Below are 20077 nucleotides of genomic sequence, written 5' to 3'. Positions count from 1 at the left end.
GCTGAGATACTTACCTCTAGAAGTGGCTGTTGTAAGTGTGCTAAATCATCAGCTGTTTGCACTTTTATGGTAAGTGCAGTTGTTTGGTTTTCCTGGTGGAAGTTGTTCGGTCAGTGAGTCTCAGCCGTGATGAACTCAACTACATGACACTGTGGACCTCATTCAGAGTTGGTCGAAGCGGCCGCACGGTCGTACGGGAAAAGGGGCCGGATATGCAAATGATTCCCTCGCAAGTTGCGTCCCTAAGTTCTGATTGGTAGCTGGCCGACCAAGGGGAGGAAGTGGTCAGAATTCAAAAAAATACGCCCCCTTCTCGTACGCATTGCACGTCATCTCCGGGCATATAAGGATTAATCGAGACCATCGGGAACCACCGGAACTGGTCGTAGAGCTTAAGGTTGACCATACCCTCTCTTAAGCTCTACGATCATGTCAGTGTAAAAACCTCCCATGTCACATGTGCCATGATGCTACTTTGTTAATTATGCACTCCCATAAAACACCGTTCGCATAATTAGGCACGCCTGCGTTCGGATCTCCACTCCCCCGTTTTCAAGCACCTTCCCCTGTTACCACCAACAAACGCCTCAATCTGTCACTCAAACTACCGACCTGGCTGTGTTCAAGGAGAGAGAAATTTCTGATCGTAGCGGCTATTTTGCGCACGCGCATTGCGAACTTTAAGCAATCGCAGTATAGCGAACATCGGTGGCGTGCGACCGTGCGGCTGCTTCGACCGACTCTGAATGAGGTCCTGTGTACTTATAATGTAATTATGTAATGCAAGCACTTGGGTTTGTTACAAGCATGTATAGCTGATGTTGTACAAATTCTACAGTAGAATACAAATACATTAGCCACTTTTAAAGGTAATTATCTCTACTTATATTTGCTGTTCATTTTGTCAGATAATTGGCACCCTCTGCCTTCTCTCCTTCATGTTACACTCTAGGGGACTCCACAGAGGGTCTCCATAAATCCATCATTTATTTGCATACTGGAACTTTTTTGCAAGTATCCCAGCAGTCAATTTTTTGCCATCCTGCCCATCATAGGCAAACGCAGGGGGGGGGAGGTTCCATCTGCCTGGAAACCCCCCTCCCCAGACCACACCATGACCACAATAGAAATAGTAATGTAATACAATTTTACTAGTGCTGCATTTTCTGCACAGTATCACAAATGAAATAATTAGCATTACCTGTGGATCTTTTAACATGTATCAGTCAGTAATAAATAACCTTTGCACCAACTAGGAGATCTGGAAAACATGCACTGTTAGGGATACGCTGCTATAGAGCCCAATATGTACATATATGTCCAGGGCAGTGCTAGGTTATGCTGCTGCTCCCCCAGACTCCCGGACTTGCTCTAATACTCTGGAATGGTGCTCACATCTATAATAAAAACATTCAACTCAGGCAGGATGGCCCTACTATGGCATTTAATGGATTACTGTGATTGCTGGTCCTCTATATGCTGGAATTATGACACACAATACCCTTTGTGTAACGCAAAGCTGGATAAGTGCTAATTCTACCCTCTTCATGGACTCGTCACACTCACTCTAAAATCAAGCATTTGGAAACCCCCCTCTAGAAATCCTGTGTTTGCCACTGCCCATATATTCTATTCTAGCCGCATTTGTTTTACACCCACTATATGGTACATATTATAATTTCTTAGTTTCCTTCTACAGTAAAATGCTATTTCAATTTGGGTTTTAATAATTATATTAGTCATCTGTTGTTTTTAAAAAAAAAACAGCATGGAAAAGAATTGCAAAATGGTTTTCAATTTAAATATTATTCAGATTTTTTTTTTAAGCCCACAATGCAGTTACGATTTATTCAGTCCATGTGTGCCCAACATGTCACACCACTTATAGAGTTGTAGGGCCACAGAGGGTGACCTTAACCTGGATCAGGGCAGAAAGATTTATGATGTACTTTATCAAGACACAAAAGACATTTAAGCAAACGCTCTTCCCTCACTCATTAAGCTGGATGGCTTTTCATGCAATACAATAAGTGTAATCATTGGACTAGCTTCATATGTCAGTAAAATAATATTGTTACCAAGGCAGATACTGTACTTAGAGGATCTCCTGGGGGTGGGGGTCTCAAAATATCCTGGAACATAGTTTTAACAAACAATTCATGAGAACAGGATGGTTCAATATGATGAAAGCTTCAAGCTATCACTCTAATTTTTAATAATTGATAAAATTAAACAATTATCACAGAAAAAGGAAATATGCCAGCTTATTTACACTTAACATAAACACACCAAAGATCATAATACAGTATACTAATACTGCATGACATAAACATAATACTAATTCCATGCTTTGTGGACAAGTAGAGGTGTTGCCAATAGCAACTAATAGTAATACATAATTTCAAAGTGACCCTATTCTTGGAGATATTATAGAAGATAAACCAAGAATAATATTAAAAATAGAGTAGCAATAAAAAAAAATTGTCTCAAGTTTCTTTAAGGGATCTGATTCGATAATAATCAAACCATCCTGGATACTGGTGAAACAAGAGATGTTACCACTGTAATAAACTTAAAAGTTTATCATGTATTATACTGAATATAAGAAATATAAAATTACTTCTAATAAAATTGGAAGAGAGATTGCGATATCACATTATAAGTGTGTCATTTATGTGTTAAGATGGCAGATTACAGTACATATAGGGCCTGATTCAGACCCACTCGCGAGCGGCTGTCCGCTCGCAAGTGGGTCGATGTTATGGACTGAGCATGCGCACGACGGAGGGAGCTCCGTCGTGCGCATGCGCCAGACGCGACGAGCGAAGGAAAGTCCTTCGCTCGTTGTGTCTGATGAAAGGGGGCGTGCTGTCGATGTTGATTGACAGCACGCCCCCTTTGGTAGGCGTGCCGGGGGCGTTCCCACGGGAACGCCTCCCATCAGAAGCCGGCCCACTGACATCACTAGTGATGTCAGTGGGAGTGGGAGTCAGTGGGAGTGATTTTGGCTCTGATAGAGGGCCATAGTACATTAGGGGCTCCCTCAAAACAAAGCACAGAGAGCATAGATGTAATAGCATAAAAAATCCTACAAATACATAGCATCTCATGGAAATTATTATTTACAACATAACAATGATCCTAAAGATTTATTGGTGGTAGGAGTGGAAATAATAACTATGACATCTAGGAGAGTGACTAATATAAGAATAAGTCTGTCATGAAGAGACATCGTGGGTTACTAAATTACAGACCCTTGGGGTAAATTTACTAAAGGTTAATTGATTAAAATAGATCTAAATCGATAAACATCGATGTTGTATTTCAGGAGCACAATCACACATAAACTAACAGATTATTTTTTTATATTGATTTTTAAGTATTAGTAAATGTGCAATTTGACCCCTGAAACACAGCATCAATGTTGAATGATTTAGATCAACTGATTAAAATAGACCTTTAGTAAATTTATCCCCTAGTCTTTATGGTATTATGAGACATTAGCATTTAGTGAATGATTGTGTAGTTAATAGCCTCCTCATTGTAGGTATTATAATACATGAAAGAGCCTCTAATATTGCAATAGTAAAGAAATATTATCTGTACACGTTATCTGTACACAAGGATAAATGAAATTGAAATATAGATGTGAGTATACCAGTTTTAGATATAAAATACCAATATTAATTATATAAATAATTTAAGAGGTTGCTATAGTGCTAAGATTATCCCACCGAGACAGACTTTGATTATATATTTTTGTGGAATAAAAAATGTACAATTTAGAAATGTATTTCTACAATTTTTAAAAAAATAAAGAAGCCTTAAGAAAATAAATTAACTTGAAAAATAAAGATGGAATAATGAATTTAAATTCTGACTTTTATATTAATATTATATTAGTTTTACAATTTGTATATATACTTAGTTTTTCATTGTTATATTTATAAACTGAATTTTTGGATGTTTACAACATAATGGTCATCATGTTTAAGATTTCTACATTATTGTATATTTTAGTTGATATACAAGATGTATTATTTCGAATATATAACATATATAAAGAGAATCGATTTTACTATGACTATTTAAAATTGTATTACTGTAGTTATTTTTTAGGTTTGACTATATAATTAGGCTTATGAAAATAATATATAATTAATATTGCAATTAGAAGAAATTGCCCACTTAGCCTTAATAAAAAGACTGATTAATGGCTCTGTAGATAGTTGCTTTGAAAAAGTCTACAAGTTAGGGGAAATACTTCATAAAATGTTATATATACTGTTGTCATTAAATTAATTTTGATTGTGTGGATCAGTCACATTTAACACTTGGTTTTGTTTTGCTTTGTACTTTTGGAGAACCCTGCTCTCTTCAGCATTTTACACCAGTCTGTAACTTCCTGGTTTTCTTTGTCACCCTGTTTATATCAAGAATTTACTCCAGTCACATGAATGACTTATTATTAACATACATTAATAACATGTGTAGACAGGTCATTGAGACCCCTAATGCACACTCACCACCTGAACTACTTTGTGCTTATGTGAGCATACAACTTAGTCACTTCTCACCCACTTAAAACAAATTAGAACACTTAAATCTAAAGATGACAAACATGTTGCTTCCTTGTCTGAACAGAAATCCTGCAATATCACTGTAATGCAACAAGAACTATTTCAGTAACAAGTCACTCATGCCTGTTAACACAACTGGATCCAATAGAAGTAGATATATTAGATCCACGTTTGTGCTAGAAAAAGGGAGACTTATCACACAAACAAGGGCCTTCACACATTGAAAATAATACTAAAAAAATAAACAAATGAAAAATGGAAAAATAAAAATGATTATATAAAAATAGCTTACATTAAAAACATTATCATTACTTTATATTTTAAATACAATACACATATCTTAAAAAAAGTATATATTTTCCCAAATAAAAAAATCAATATGCTACTAGAAAAAAAAGTCACATCCCTAGAAAAAAAATAATATTTAGTTTGGTAACAAAAAAAATATTTCCAATTAAATGGATGCACTCAAATATAAATTGGCTTGGTCATGAAGTGGTTTCCAATATATTATATCATCACACTTGAAATGTGATAAAAAACAGTAAAAAGCAAGATGAAATTGTAAACCCTCTAAAACCATGCTTTACTATTTCGGTTTACAGGTGTTATTGCAATAGCATTACCTTATACTTTTTTTCAAAAAAGTGCAATTTTGACAACTATATTTTTACCTAACCAATTAAAAAATGCAATCTGCACAAGCCTTCAAAATGATCTCCGAATGGGATGAACATCTTTTTGGGAGCCAACAGATATCCATTGGGATAGAACTGGCTGGCTGTGGTAATGGTGCTTTATGATCTGGCAGCACAGGCTGAATACCATATCTTTCAAATTTGGCAGTTTCCATCTATTTTATTCAGAAATCCTTTACCCAGAGAGAATTTCAGAGAACCAGTAAGTAATTGCTGCACATCAGTGATCATGGCACACACACTGACTTTATTGGTGGCCATCTCCTTTTCCTGTATGTCTCTTCCCACAGTCACTATAAAAAGCACTGCTAAACAAATCCAGTAGAGGAATGCTGGGGCAGTGTGAGGACAAACTGGATTTAAATGCATTTTTGGTATGGTATTTAAACTACAGAATTTGCTTATATGAAAGATTCTGAATTATATATATATATATATATATAAATCCAGAAAACCCGGCACTCCATGTAATGTATAGCAAACGCTCTGGTGCACTCCAAGGTTGTAAATTACAGCCACATGTAGAAAATTCAACTGAGAGGCACTCTGGAGACTTTTCAACAGTAGGTAAAAAATGTTCTTTAATTCCACATTTCGGGTGTTACCCCGTCGTCAGGGACAAGCAGAATAAGCATACACCTAAAACAACATACTTAAATATCCCCACCAATATCACATTAGCACCATAGTTGCTCTCATCTATAGGACACCTGCCGACGAGACTCCAGGAGGCGCGGCCAGACAGCACATCGCCGCCCGGTGACATAATCAGCCGACGTGCTGGCTGGCTGCACCTCCTGGAGTCTCGACGGCAGGTGTCCTACAGATGAGAGCAACTATGGTGCTAATGTGATATTGGGGGGGGTATTTAACTATGTTGTTTTATCTGTATGCTCATTCAGCTTGTCCCTGACGACGGAGTAACACCCAAAACGTAGGATTAAAGGATGTTTTTTGCTTACTATTGAAAAGTCTCCAGAGTGCATATATATATATATATATATATATATATATATAAAAAATGTTGAAAGAAATGGGCACTCCAAGGACCACTATTTAAATTAGGGTGTCAGGATACAAAAATATAAATGAAGAAAAATGGCACTCCTAAGTAGATTCAAACACTAGAGTGTTTATTAAGAATCCATACAATGTACAGTGTACAGCGCTGTACGCTGTACATTGTACAAATTTTTATTAAACACTCCAGTGTTTGAATCTGCTTAGGAGTGCCGTTTTTCTGCATATATATATATATATATATATATATATATATATATATAGTGCTCATAGATCCCATGCTGTTATTAGGATATTCATGGGAAGTTGTACATTTTTTTTTTTTAGTTTAGTGCCTTCACCAATATTTTCAAACTCCTTTCCGCTGTAAGCTGACAAAACCATTGTGTAAACTACAATGTTCAACAGATATATTTTGAAAATATTTAGAACTATATATATGTTTTAGATTTCCTATGCTGCTATTTATTTTTCCATAAATTGGGCAGCACTATGGTCATAAAATCTACATATTATACATCAATATCTGGTTTCTTACTGGAGAAACGCACTCAGTGTTACATTAAGATAATCTTGTTTAGGGGAATAGCACATTAAAATAAAAACACTTTTCCTCTTAACGTATCAATTTAGCCATCAGGAAGCCATTCACATGGCAGGCTAATGCACATCTTAGAAAAAAGCTGTTTTCTACTTATCTAGATATTTAAATATCAAGTTTCCATTTCACATTATTTCTTGAAAGCTCCCGAACATAACTTAAATAGAATTAGATAAATACAGGAGCACAATGTGTATCTGTAAATGGTAGTTGCTGGTATTGCAATCATTATATACTGTAGATACATAGTTCTAAAGCTGCCTGATGCTGACACATAACATTCAATGGGAAACACTGTTTCACTGTCACATGGCAGTGCTTCCAAATGTTTCTGTAGTATGGGCACTGCACTAAGTATTTTTATTATTATTATTATTATTATTATCCTTTATTTATATGGCGCCACAAGTGTTCCGCAGCGCCTTACATAGTACATAGAACTAATAAGTGAACAAGAAACAAGTAACTTACAGTACATTACAGTGCAGGACAGGGACACAACTTATATACATTGCTGAAATAGTGATTAAAGCACTCACAATAAGCTGCCGGGAGTTGGCGGTCCCGTGTTAGGTGCCCTAATGGGGAGTAGAGAGTAGAAGAAAATGTAAAGAGAAGCACATGAGGGAAGAGGTCCCTGCTCATGAGAGCTTACATTCTACATTTTTATAGTTGCAGAACTTGCATGCTATAGGGAAACAGTGTTTCCCATTGATTGAATGATTGAATTTATGATCAAAACTTTATAACACTTTATTTATTGGATGGATAAATGTTGAATTCAAAACTGCCCTGTTAGCATCAGACTCTGTTGGGGCCCATACACCGATCATTTGGCCAGATTCTACATTTTGCTGATAATTTTGTTAAGAAAATGTTGGTAAGCCATGATCCATCAATTCTGACCCAAAACTTATTGGAATAGGTGTATCACGGATTTCTAACATGTTGGATTTTGATGATCAATGGCCAATAGGAGATTGGTGAATCAGATGGGGAATCGGGGATTTGGTGTATGGGCCCCTAAAGCTGGGTACACACTAGATGATATGTTGTCTGATATGGCGGATCAGACCGACGAATCGGGCACATTGTCTAATGTGTACGCACTATTGCACGCCCCCCACGGGTCATTCATCACATCTTCTGATCTTCCTGAAGTGCAGGACGATCAAAAGATATTTTGAATGACACCATGCTCCTGAATATGGACACTAAATGATATATATTGTGCGGTCGTACAATATATAATTTAATGTGTACAGCCGACCGACTATACATAGAACATGATAGCATGTTTTGTATTGCTACCATGCAGTGCAGGCCAATCAGAAGCTATCTTGAACGACACCATGCTCCTGGATGTGGCCACTGAACAATATACCGTGCTGTCGCACAATATATATCGTTTAGTGTGTACGGCTGACCGACATATTGTTCCGTCGGCCTTGCCGCCAGTCACGTTCCAGGATAGTGTAGTGTGTATCCAGTTTAAGTTGGTACCACAGTTCTGACAAATAAAAACTGATACATTGTTATGATGCGCTGGAGGAGAGGGTGTGCAGGCTCCTTGACACTATGTAGCATGTCTTTATTCATAATATATGTGTGTGTGTGTGTTTATCTAACAACATTGTACAATGTTTATCCATATGAAAGAAGAGACAACATTGAGTATTTATACATAGAACATGGTAGCATGTTTAGTATTGCTACCATGAAGTGCTGGTGCCTTAGGTTTGGGCACCACCATGGTACTACTGTATGTACATGGAATTGGCTCTCCCAAAGTTTGTTTGGGTTCCCTCACTGTTCTCCAGTTCCGTCCACTGTAAAGTTCATTGATTATACAACGATGAAGATTATGTTTGTTTTATCTCAAAGCACATGAATAAGGTACAGTTTGAACTAGTATTCATGCAAAAACCAATTCAACTACATAATTTACATTCCACAGTGATGTAGGTCTGGAATAAATTAATAATGATCATGTTCTTCTCTTTATTATGTGAAGTCTAATGTACTAAAACTTATCTCATTATTTTCTGAACATTGACTCAGCTTAAAACATACAATATTGAACGTCTTTTCCCAAACCAGTTTTTATACAATACATTTTAAGAAATGTATACCCAATGGGATTATTTACAAACACAAATGTAGTGATTTATCCACTAAGTGCCTGTTTGTGTGAAGGCTTTGATTGACACTTGTCAGGCTTGTGAGAGAAAAATGTATGTTGGTAAAAGTACATTGTCACATCAAAGACTTGGCTGCTATCACATATACACTAACAAATACTCCTTTTACTTTTTCTCTTAAAATACTGCTCATTTGTGACAGTAAGATGGCATCAGACTGACAGTGTTTTAAAATGTCAGAACTTTATATTTTGAGATATCATTTAAGTTCAGTACATGGCAAGTGAACACAGCTGACGAGTCACATCATTTGGCCTTGGCACACGTGGCAAGTGCGCAGGTTTCAGCCAGTCACATGCCTTTGATAATCTCAGATGAATTCCCCCTGTCAGGCCTAACGCAGACAGCCTTCAATTCACCTGATTATTACAAATAATCTCCTCTTGCATACAGTATAAGAGCTGGCCACAGTAGTTCTCCTCTGTGACAATAACATGTGATGTCACATGGATCATTGTCAATATTGTGCCAGGCCTAGGAAAGACCAGCTAACTACCCAAACTAATAAACACTCAGAACTACGAGTTGTACCCAGTGAGTGCCCAAGGGGGCAGAGTAATAGCATACTTTGAGAGGGGATAAAGTGAAAGCATAATGTTTGGCAGAGTGCAGCAATGGGTTATATGTAGGGATGTGCAGGCTCGGATAGGTTCGAGTTTGCACGTGGAGTTCGGATTTTTCCCTCCAAAAAAACGGAACTCAGAACGAGGCAAAACGTCATCTTACATGGACGAACATCATCATTCCTGGTCTTTTGTCCAGGAATGATGATGTTCGTCCATGTAAGATGACGTTTTGCCTCGTTCTGAGTTCCGTTTTTTTGGAGGGAAAAATCCGAACTCCACGTGCAAACTCGAACCTATCCGAGCCTGCACATCCCTAGTTATATGGTGTAAACATTGGGGTGATAGCATGGGCCACAGTGATGACATGATATGATGGACACAAAGCATATTTTTAGGGGAATTTAAACAGGTATTAATCTAGACATTCATGGCTATAATCCTCATTGCTCACATTAACCTGTTTTCACAATTCCTTCTGTTTTTGTTTACCTGTTTATCTGCCAATCTAGCATTTTTCATTTTAACTGTTGTACATTCATAGGGATAGTACCATTGTTTAAAGATGTGACCATAGCCTTCCATACCTCCGCTTAGCAAATGCCAAATTGGGGCTTGGGGCCCGGCAGTGCTTAACTGTTTATGGCCACTACCCCAGGGGGCATTCTTAGTGCTTCTGATATGCTAGCCCCACCTCACCTGCAAAGAAAAGCACCACTTGACACATGCACTGGAGATTGTAAGGGGAAATAACACTCAATTTTCTACAAGTCAGAATGACAGGACAGCCCAGAACCAGGTCGTTTGGTAGGAAAGCCTTCTAATAAAGTTGCTGAACCAGCTTTCTTTTATATGTCGGGTGTAAGGAGACACAAGAGCCAATCCATATGAGTGTGATCATTTCATCTCTTCTACATAAATATTTTGCAATACTGTACGCAGAAATGAAGGCTGAGGGCCTGGTCCCTGGGTTCTCCACAGAACCCAAAAATATCCTTGTTGGACAATATCAAGATGGTTATGTTGAGTTTAGAAGAATATAATAGCCCTCAAGTCTAAACAATACATCAAAAAATACATCCGTAACCAAGAAGACAATCATATACAGTCAGGTCCATAAATATTGGGACATTGACAGAATTTTCAGATTTTGGCCTCTATTCACTACCACAATGACTTTGAAATGAAACAAACAAGATGTGCTTTACCTGCAGACTTTCAGATTTAATTTGAGGGTAATTACATCCAAATCAGGTGAACGGTGTAGAAATTACAACGGTTTCTATATGTGCCTCCCACTTTTTAAGGGGCCAAAAGTAATAGGACAATCTAAAGAATCCTAAATCTAACTTTCACTTTTTAATACTTTGTTGCAAATCCTTTGCAGGCAATTACAGCCTGAAGTCTGGAAAGCATAGACATCACCAGACGCTGGGTTTCATCCCTGGTGATGCTCTGCCAGGCCTCCACTGCAAATGTCTTCAGTTCCTGCTTGTTCTTGGGGCATTTTCCCTTCAGTTTTGTCTTCATCAAGTGAAATGCATGCTCAATTGGATTCAGGTCAGGGGATTGACTTGACCATTGCATAACATTCCACTTTTTAGCCTTAAAAAAACTCCTTGGTTGCTTATGCAGTATGCTTTGAGTCATTGTCCATCTGCACTGTGAAGCGCCGTCCAATGAGTTCTGAAGTATTTGACTGAATATGAGCATATAATATTGCCCGAAACACTTCAGAATTCATTCTGCTGCTTTTGTCAGCAGTCACATCATCAATAAATACAAGGGAACCAGTTCCATTGGCAGCCATACATGCCCACGCCATGACACTACCACCACCATGCTTCACTGATGAGGTGGTATGTTTTGGATCATGAGCAGTTCCTTTCCTTCTCCATACTCTTCTCTTCCCATCACTCTGGTACAAGTTGATCTTTGTCTCATCTGTCCATAGGATGTTGTTCCAGAACTGTAATGGCTTTTTTAGATGTTGTTTGGAAAACTCTAATCTGGTCTTCCTGTTTTTGTGGCTCACCAATGGTTTACATCTTGTGGTGAACCCTCTATATTCACTCTTGTGAAGTCTTCTCTTGATTGTTGATTTTGACACATATACACCTACCTCCTGGAGAGTGTTCTTGATTTGGCCAACTGTTGTGAAGGGATTTTTCTTTACCAGGGAAATAATTCTTTTGTCATCCACTACAGTTGTTTTCCGTGGTCTTCCGGGTCTTTTGGTGTTGCTGAGCTCTCCGGTGCGTTCTTTCTTTTTAAGAATGTTCCAAACACTTGATTTGGCCACACCTAATGTTTTTGCTATCTCTCTGATGGGTTTGTTTTGATTTTTCAGCCTAATGATGGCTTGCTTCACTGATAGTGTTAGCTCTTTGGATCTCATATTGAGAGTCGACAGCAACTGATTCCAAATGCAAATGTCACACCTAGAATCAACTCCAGACCTTTTACCTGCTTAATTGATAATAAAATAACGAGGGAATAGCTCACACCTGTCCATGAAATAGCTTTTGAGTTGATAGTCCCATTACTTTTGGTCCCTTAAAAAGTGGGAGGCACATATTGAAACTGTTGTAATTCCTACACCGTTCACCCGATTTGGATGTAATTACCCTCAAATTAAATCTGAAAGTCTGCAGTTAAAGAACATCTTGTTTGTTTCATTTCAAAGTCATTGTGGTGGTGAATAGAGGCCAAAATCTGAAAATTCTGTCAATGTCCCAATATTTATGGACCTGACTGTACTTATAGTTTGCTTGAAACAAGCAGCATTATCCAACAAAACCATAGAATAAATTATTTATACCTCGCCCCATGAATTAGTCAATACCCAGCATCTAATCCTCACACCAGAAATTTGTCAATATAGAAAAAAAAAGTGCAATCCAGCTACAGGTCATCAGTCAACTATTGAATGAGCTTAAGCCAACCTTTTATTCTCTAAAGTTCCCTCTGATCAATTCAGCTCGCACAGGATATTTATACTCTGTTAAGTGAGAGATGCCCGACTAATCTTAGGATAAAATTATATTAAGATATGTAAAAAGAAACATTCAGCTCTATTCTGTGGAAATGTTTATGCTACGCTAATTCTGAGATTTTTAGCAGCTTACATTGAATGGTATTATTGACCTTCAATAAAGATTTTGACCTGTAACGAATTTAAGGAAATGTACGATGTCAACGGTACTGTAATCCCCAAACTTTGACAAAAGCTGAATAACTCCCCCACTTAAAAAGAAGAACTGAATGTACTTACATTAAGATATAGTAAAGTAAATACCAAGATATAAAAGTTTGATAGATGGAACAATTGTGTATAAGTAGCTATCACCGGTAGTGTGCTAGCTCTGTCCATTTTAATTACAATAAGAAGGCTACTTACTGTAATTCACTAAAGTTATCTTGGGAGTTTATGCATACCAATGCACAGGAACATAAAACATGGTAACTGCCATAGGATCACAATCCACCAATTACATAACCATTGTATGACACATACATTACATTTTATTTGTCAGCGCACATTTATTTTACTAAAAAATATCTTCATCTCTATACAGGTGGCTGAAGGGAAGGGGGGGTACAAAGTACCCAGTCCTGTCTGGGGGTCCAACTATACTAGGGGGATGTAGCAATGCTGGCAGGATTATGTGGCAATGCCCCCTTTGGTAGACAGCACACACCTTATACAGGTGTCCCACAGCATTCAAACTGATGTACACATGCTTGGCCATGTCCCAATTCAGGGCCACCATCAGGGACTGGAGTCCTGAGTCCAGACTGAGAGGGGGCCCACCCCTGGCTCCTACCACCAATACCTGGAGAGCTTCACAGTGGCAGAATTCCCAGAAGCCATGTAGTTCTGCCACTGTGCATCGGTAGTGGCAGAACATGAATTGTCCTTCAGGCACCAGCTGTCAGGGGGGCACAGAGAGATCCATCTATAACTGCTGCCTGCACCATGCTGATCACTGCAGTGGGGCAGGCAGCGGTTATAGGTGCATCTATCCTATACATTACTGTGGCCTCCGTCCGGCAGCCACTTGCCATTGGCTGCCTAGTACAATCAAGTTTTTTTTTTTATTGAGACAAGGCACACATGGAGGAGCAGCCAGAAGACACAGGAGAATGTAAGTCTCTGTGGGCTGCAGGGGTTTTTAATGTGGGGGCTGACTGGAGAGATAGAAGGGGTGTTGGCTGGAGAGACAGAAGAGTTGCTGACTGGAGACACAAAAGGTGGCTGGTTGTAGCAGGAGAGACACTGTGTGGCTGGAGTTGAAGAAAGACTGGGGGGGCTGCCTATTATGTCCCACAATTTCTGATGACAGCCCTGCTCCTATTACTGGGGCCCGCCGGATCTATTGACGACCATGGATGGACACAGTCTATTCAGTTCAATAAAGCAGAGCTGGACAATGTTTCCCTCTGTTGAATTATACTGTATGGACAGAGTCCTCCTACACTTTGAGCTTCATTTGAACAGAGCTATCTACTGTTGCTCCCAGCTGCCAGGAATCACTGTAAAGGGACAGGCAGCAACTCTTCACCTCCCTATTCACCTGAGCAGGAACTTCCATGATATTTGAAAAAGCAGTACGTGTAAGTAATGGCTCCACAATTGTTATTGAACTACATCTATGTTTCACACACAGTCATTTATAGACAATTCTCAGCAAGCTATTTGTGGCTAATCTATATTCCATGATACTAAATCAGTTGGGGGCTTCATTAGAGAGTAAATGGATTTCCCTGGAAAAAGTGACAGCGCTACTGGATATCAGCAGAAACAATTTGTTTGGCTTTTTTTCTTCTTCTTGGGATTACTTTGTTCAAGATTGGGGTGAAACTCAATAGTGACATGTACACTTAGTGGGTGACACATGTAGTGCTGTTGAACTATGACTTTCGGAGAGAATATATGTATACATAGACAGAATACCAAAATCTCACATCACTGCGATAACAATTCCTTCCACTGCCCTTAAAAACTATAACAAAAAAACAAAAACAAACATAGATTTCTTCTGTAATGAAACAGAGCAACATCTAAAGTAATATACCTCTAATAGTCTTTCTGGTTTAAGCAAATACAAGTAAACTTCACTGTTATTTGGGTGACTCATATATTAGAAACACTGTTTACACTTTAAAGTGTTAGCTGTACGTGCCTCATTATGCAAATGACCTGCTCACTGCTGATATGGAAGACACTACATTGCTTTAATTATAGAAAGTTAAATATTTTTGCGCACAAGTTGCAATACACAGTGTACAGCCGCTGACCCAAAGACCTTCTAATACTCAAGAGACTTCGAGATAGTGACATAACTTGTCTAAGGTCACATGGGAGTTGCCAAACCAAATAGTGGTGCTCATTAGCACAACGATAACCCAGGCTTAGCATGATAACAGCTGCTAAGGAATGTTATACAACTCTGTAAATACTAATTTGTGCATTGGAATAAATTAAATAAAATTATATTTTAAGCTGTAAATGCAATTATGTCTATTCGTTTTTTATTCTCATTTGGGGTCAAACAAATGTTCTGCAGTTATGTTACTGTTTACTTGGAAACGGGGGGATGTACCAAGCTGTCAATAGAAATAAAGAGAAACAAAGTACCAAACAATCAGCATCTATCTGTAATTTTTCAAACACAGCTTGAGGTGATTTGGCTTTTTGCAGGGTGTTTTTGATACCAAAATTTCAAGTTGATTTTGAAATTGCCAAAAGGATATAGAATTCTGATTTCAGAATTAATTCCTGACAAAATTTGTCAAAAACTTTATATTCCCAATCAAATTCAAAAGTCTGGCATTCAGAATAGGTTCAGTTTCAGTTTATGCTAAGGTATATTTCTTACATACTATAGCCATCATCATCTACTGTCAAATATGTAAAAAAACAAAATCCAATTAACTTTTTTTATTTTAAGGTCAATTAAAGAATTATAAAAATTGACATAAAGGTTTCTTAAAAGTGAAAACAATTAAAGAGTGCAACATATCCAAAAAGGCTGATGTATTTATTTTATTTCATGAATGAACTGTAGGGTATGTAGTGTGTTCTCTGAATTACATATCGTTTGACCATTTAGAATGCACCTCTCAACTTTTGGGTTTATCTAGTATCAGAATACAAATGTAGCTGAAGCTGCAGCAACCTACTGTCATTAAGGGGTCTATCTGTCATTCAATATGTGTAGCATATCTCCAATATCTGGCGTGGTCTCCCCATTTCCGACAGCAGCCGCAGCCGCCATAGTTCTCTTCTAGAACTGTGAAGCTGTCAGACTTACCAATGTCCGGAATTGCATTTGGGTTGTATTTTCATTTTAGAAATTAAAGGGGCACTAATGAAATGCGTCAGTGCACAGGAAAGTATTGAGTCTGTTCTTATAGGTTTATAGAATAGAGCCTCTCGAACCATGCAAGGAAGCTAATCCAGAGAGTCAAAGACGCAAAGCTAAAAGATCGATCATCAAAAGTATTAAGGGAGATTCTCGGTACTGCTAATAGCACTTCCTTCATCTGCAGATTGAATTAAGCAAGAGGGCCAGTAAGGAATCAGAAGCTACTTCAGGTACCTAGAGCCCTTGTTATGTAGATCTGTAAAAGTCAGTAAACCAATCTTAAATTAGATTCTCCATCTTATAGGCAGCCAGTGAAGGGAGTAGAGAGTGGGTGTCATGTGGCAGGAACAGAGCTGGTTTGTTAACAACCATACTGTATATATGTTTAAGGTAATTTACCAACCACAATGAATATACAGTACCCCTTGCAATGGAATATGATTATTTCTATGCAATCTTATACTGGATATTTCATTTTGGTATAGCCCAGCAAAGAAAAAAATTGCCATTTAAAATTCAAACAAAGCTCAGTTTTTGTGCTAATTGGTTTTTATGATTGTCGACAATTAATAAATTGGTTTTCGTTGCAAATCGTTTATCCTGTCACATCTGAAAAAGGACAGCGGAGATAAGTTTCTTTCTGTTTCAGTATCACCTACTGAATCTTAATGTGTGCATCTAAAGTTTACTTTCAAAAGATGCTGATAGGGATGATTGTCACTTGATTATCACTAGAGGCATTAAACACCAAGCAGACCATTCATGTTTTATGTCAGCTGGAGACAGTCTCTCTAAAGGAATACAGATTGAGATTTAGATACGGTCCTCAAGGTTCCCAAATAAAATCTGGTCTTATTTCAGAACATCAAACTATAAAAAAAAGTCTTATAACGTAATGAATGACTAAATCTAGAGATAAGAAGTCCTTTCTTTAAAAAGATTTCCCAAGATCTAGATCTCTTTTAAGAGAAAAACAATTTTACAGGGCAATCTGATATAGCTCCTACAAAGACCTCAGATATAACTTTGTTTGCGGCACTTTTTAAACGTGTGTATATTTCACAATTTAATTTCCCTGCCCTTTCATACATGATATACTGTTTATGAGCTTTTACAGGAAAGCAGAAATTATTTATAAATCATTTTATTTATTAAATTAGATTCTATTATAATATTGATTGATAATTGGAATAAAGCACCACTCTCAGTGTGGCAACAAAATTATATATTTGCCTAATATTTCTTATCCAAGTGACAAGTGTTGGGAGTGTGGCGATGCAATTACATCATGGTGGTGTGAGGTGTTTCCGGTCCTATTCCAACCAGATCACACAGCAGAATTATTGACAGTCCACATCCAAGCTCTATTCATTTCAAATTAATTTAGAAATACAGGATGGTAAAACAAATCAAAAGTGCAACTCAATAGCTGTATAACCAGAATTTCACAAGATCTGTCAGCCAAGGTCTTCGACGGAACAGGATGATTTTCATGATGTCACACTGACATCATTACCAGAAAGAAGCGCACTGCTTGGAATGTCCTAAGGCTCTACAAGCTGCACGGTGTATGCCCAGAGCACCCTTTGGATGTTTCGGCATGGCTCTGCATTAGCTCTACTGCACTCTGGGCAGCAGTACCACTTGCAAGTTATGGCCCTGGACATGGGTATGCTGGATTTGTAGTCTACAAGAACAAGCATACCCAAACACTATAGGTATGCTCAGGTTTGCTTTGACCAGTAGTGCCCAAGCAAACAATACATATTTACATATTTAATCATTTAAACTTTCTAACTCCACACCCACCAGCCAAGGGTATGTTAGAAACCAACTGGGATGTTGTGTTCTGGAATCTGGGTGCCACATTCTTTATTTTGTGGGCCTGATTCCCTTTGTGAATTTAGCTTCATGCTGAACAGGCAAGGACTGTTGATATTCTGACAGGTGGACCCCAGGTGGGTTTCCCTGTTATTATGTTACCAGTCAGTCCTGTCATAGCCTAGTTCTCTGGGGGGAAGTGAGGCGGGGGGAGTGGAAGGTGGTCAGGGGGACACTGCTCTATTTTTAGTCTAATTTTGCTTCCAGTTTAGACTCGGAGTGCCAGAAATATTTTTTGAGGAAGAGGACATGGAGATTTAATAAAAGAAAAAGAAGGATTTACGAGTATGCTGATTCACATGGATTTTAACATCAACAAATATATATACGTTATTTTTGCATACGACATTTCAGCGAGGATTATTATTGCGCCCATTATGCTGATAGCTCTCTATTAGGTCCATGGCCTCTAATAAAAAAGCAACTTGTGACTAATTTGTAGCATGTATTTTAGTGAAACTGCTTATTATTTAAAGCACAACAAATGCATACTGTGATTAATGATGCATTGAAAAAATATACTGAAAAGATTTGTTTTGCTTCTCAACAAGGTGACCCCATAACATAAGTGAGTCAAGATGTTACACAGAATTCTATGCATATGTCAATTCTAATTAAGTAACAATATTTAGACATTTGGTACACGGCTAAACTATAAGCACTGTTACTACGTATTTGCAAAATTTTTACATCTCAAATTAGGTTTAACGGTGCCTTTTGTCTCATTGAATTGTAGGGGATCTATTTTATTATTTGAATATCAAACTACTGTACTGTTATGGTTTTTTTTCTAGCACTGAATGTACGCACAATTTCTATTTTTCAAGTTATGGTTGTTTTGGGGTGTAAGGTGTTGTTCTTTCTATTTATATTTAGCTGTTGTGAAATTCTGTTTGTTTTATCAGAAATCTGTTTCCTTGTACTGTATGTTACCATATTGAAATCATTCTTTGTTAAATACTGTATGCTTATATTATTTTAGAGCGTTAATGCATATATTGATGCTATATATGTATTAAGGACAATATAATTAATTATAGTAAAATTAACATACTGTAAATGTACATATATGTCCATATCTGTATTACTCCTGGTTTGTTAGGCACTAAAAGTTATGAATTGCCATAACGGCGAAATTGTACAGTGTAGTAATATCAGCTGATCAAGCAGCTCGTTTTCATCTGTCTGTTGCATGGTACCATATGAAAAAGAATGTCTGATTGGCTTGGAGTTACTGTTTGTACAAGTTTACACATATGTTAGCTAAGACCCTTGAGCCATTTTCGAATGCATAGCAAATAAATGCAGAAGCTGCCCGTAATCCTGTTATTTGTGTGGTGCATCTTTTCTTAATACTTAACAGTAAAGGTCACATTATAAAGCAAGTAAACCTATAATGGATAATGAAAACTGCTTTTCTTTTGGTTCTTTTGAGACTTTGGGGATTAAAGCAAAACAATTGGAAAAATAATCTTGCTACAAAGAAAACCAATATCCTTTGTATAGTGAAAGTGGGTTCTCAATCCCAAAGGACTCGCTACCTATCAATTAAACAGCATTTGTATCTGTGTTAATACTTCCTAGTTTTTCTCTTTAAAATAAATGAGAAAACATTTTCTACTATAACTAAACATTCTCTAGTGAATATTCTATTGGATTTAAGATTTCCTAAAACAAACTTTCTGGAGTACACAAGGGACAACTAATGCTCAACGCTGAGAATTCTCTGAATCAAACTGTCAATCCCAGCCGGAAATAAATAGGGAGTTTCTTATCATTTAGGACTCAACTCCAAATAACCTATATGCCTTCACTAGTAGACTTAGGGGTCTATATATTTTTATAAGAGTTTAACAAAGGGCTAGCATGGGGGTTAAACAAAAGAATAGCTGAATACTTCAGCCCATGTAGTTCTCTTTGGGTATGGCGTTTTTGTACAAGTTTTAACAAGCTCTGTTGGAGAGTGTAGAAAGATCTCTTCAGTTCTCTCTCTAATCCTTCCTACTGAATATGGGCACATTGGGCAATGAGCACTTCCAGGTGATAACACCGAGGGGAGATGATTCAAACCTTAGAGGGAGCTAAAGTGGAGAAGTTGCTCATAGCTAGGCTTGCTATATCATCCCTTTAATTTGGGACACATATGAATTACACAGAGTCTG

The 20077-nt window shown here is 37.6% G+C and overlaps 1 protein-coding gene across 1 annotated transcript in view; it reads right to left on the bottom strand.

Annotated features, from left to right (window-relative positions):
• Positions 1 to 20077, bottom strand: part of DPP6 (dipeptidyl peptidase like 6) — a 587423-nt gene that overhangs the window by 485263 nt on the left and 82083 nt on the right. The gene's annotated exons all lie outside the window — the stretch shown is intronic.

This window comes from Taudactylus pleione, unplaced genomic scaffold, assembly GCF_031769625.1.
Source record: "Taudactylus pleione unplaced genomic scaffold, aTauple2 ptg000517l, whole genome shotgun sequence".
Lineage (NCBI taxonomy): Eukaryota > Metazoa > Chordata > Amphibia > Anura > Myobatrachidae > Taudactylus > Taudactylus pleione.
The sequence above is the reverse complement of the archived record's forward strand: the minus strand, read 5'-3'. Positions and strand labels throughout refer to the sequence as shown.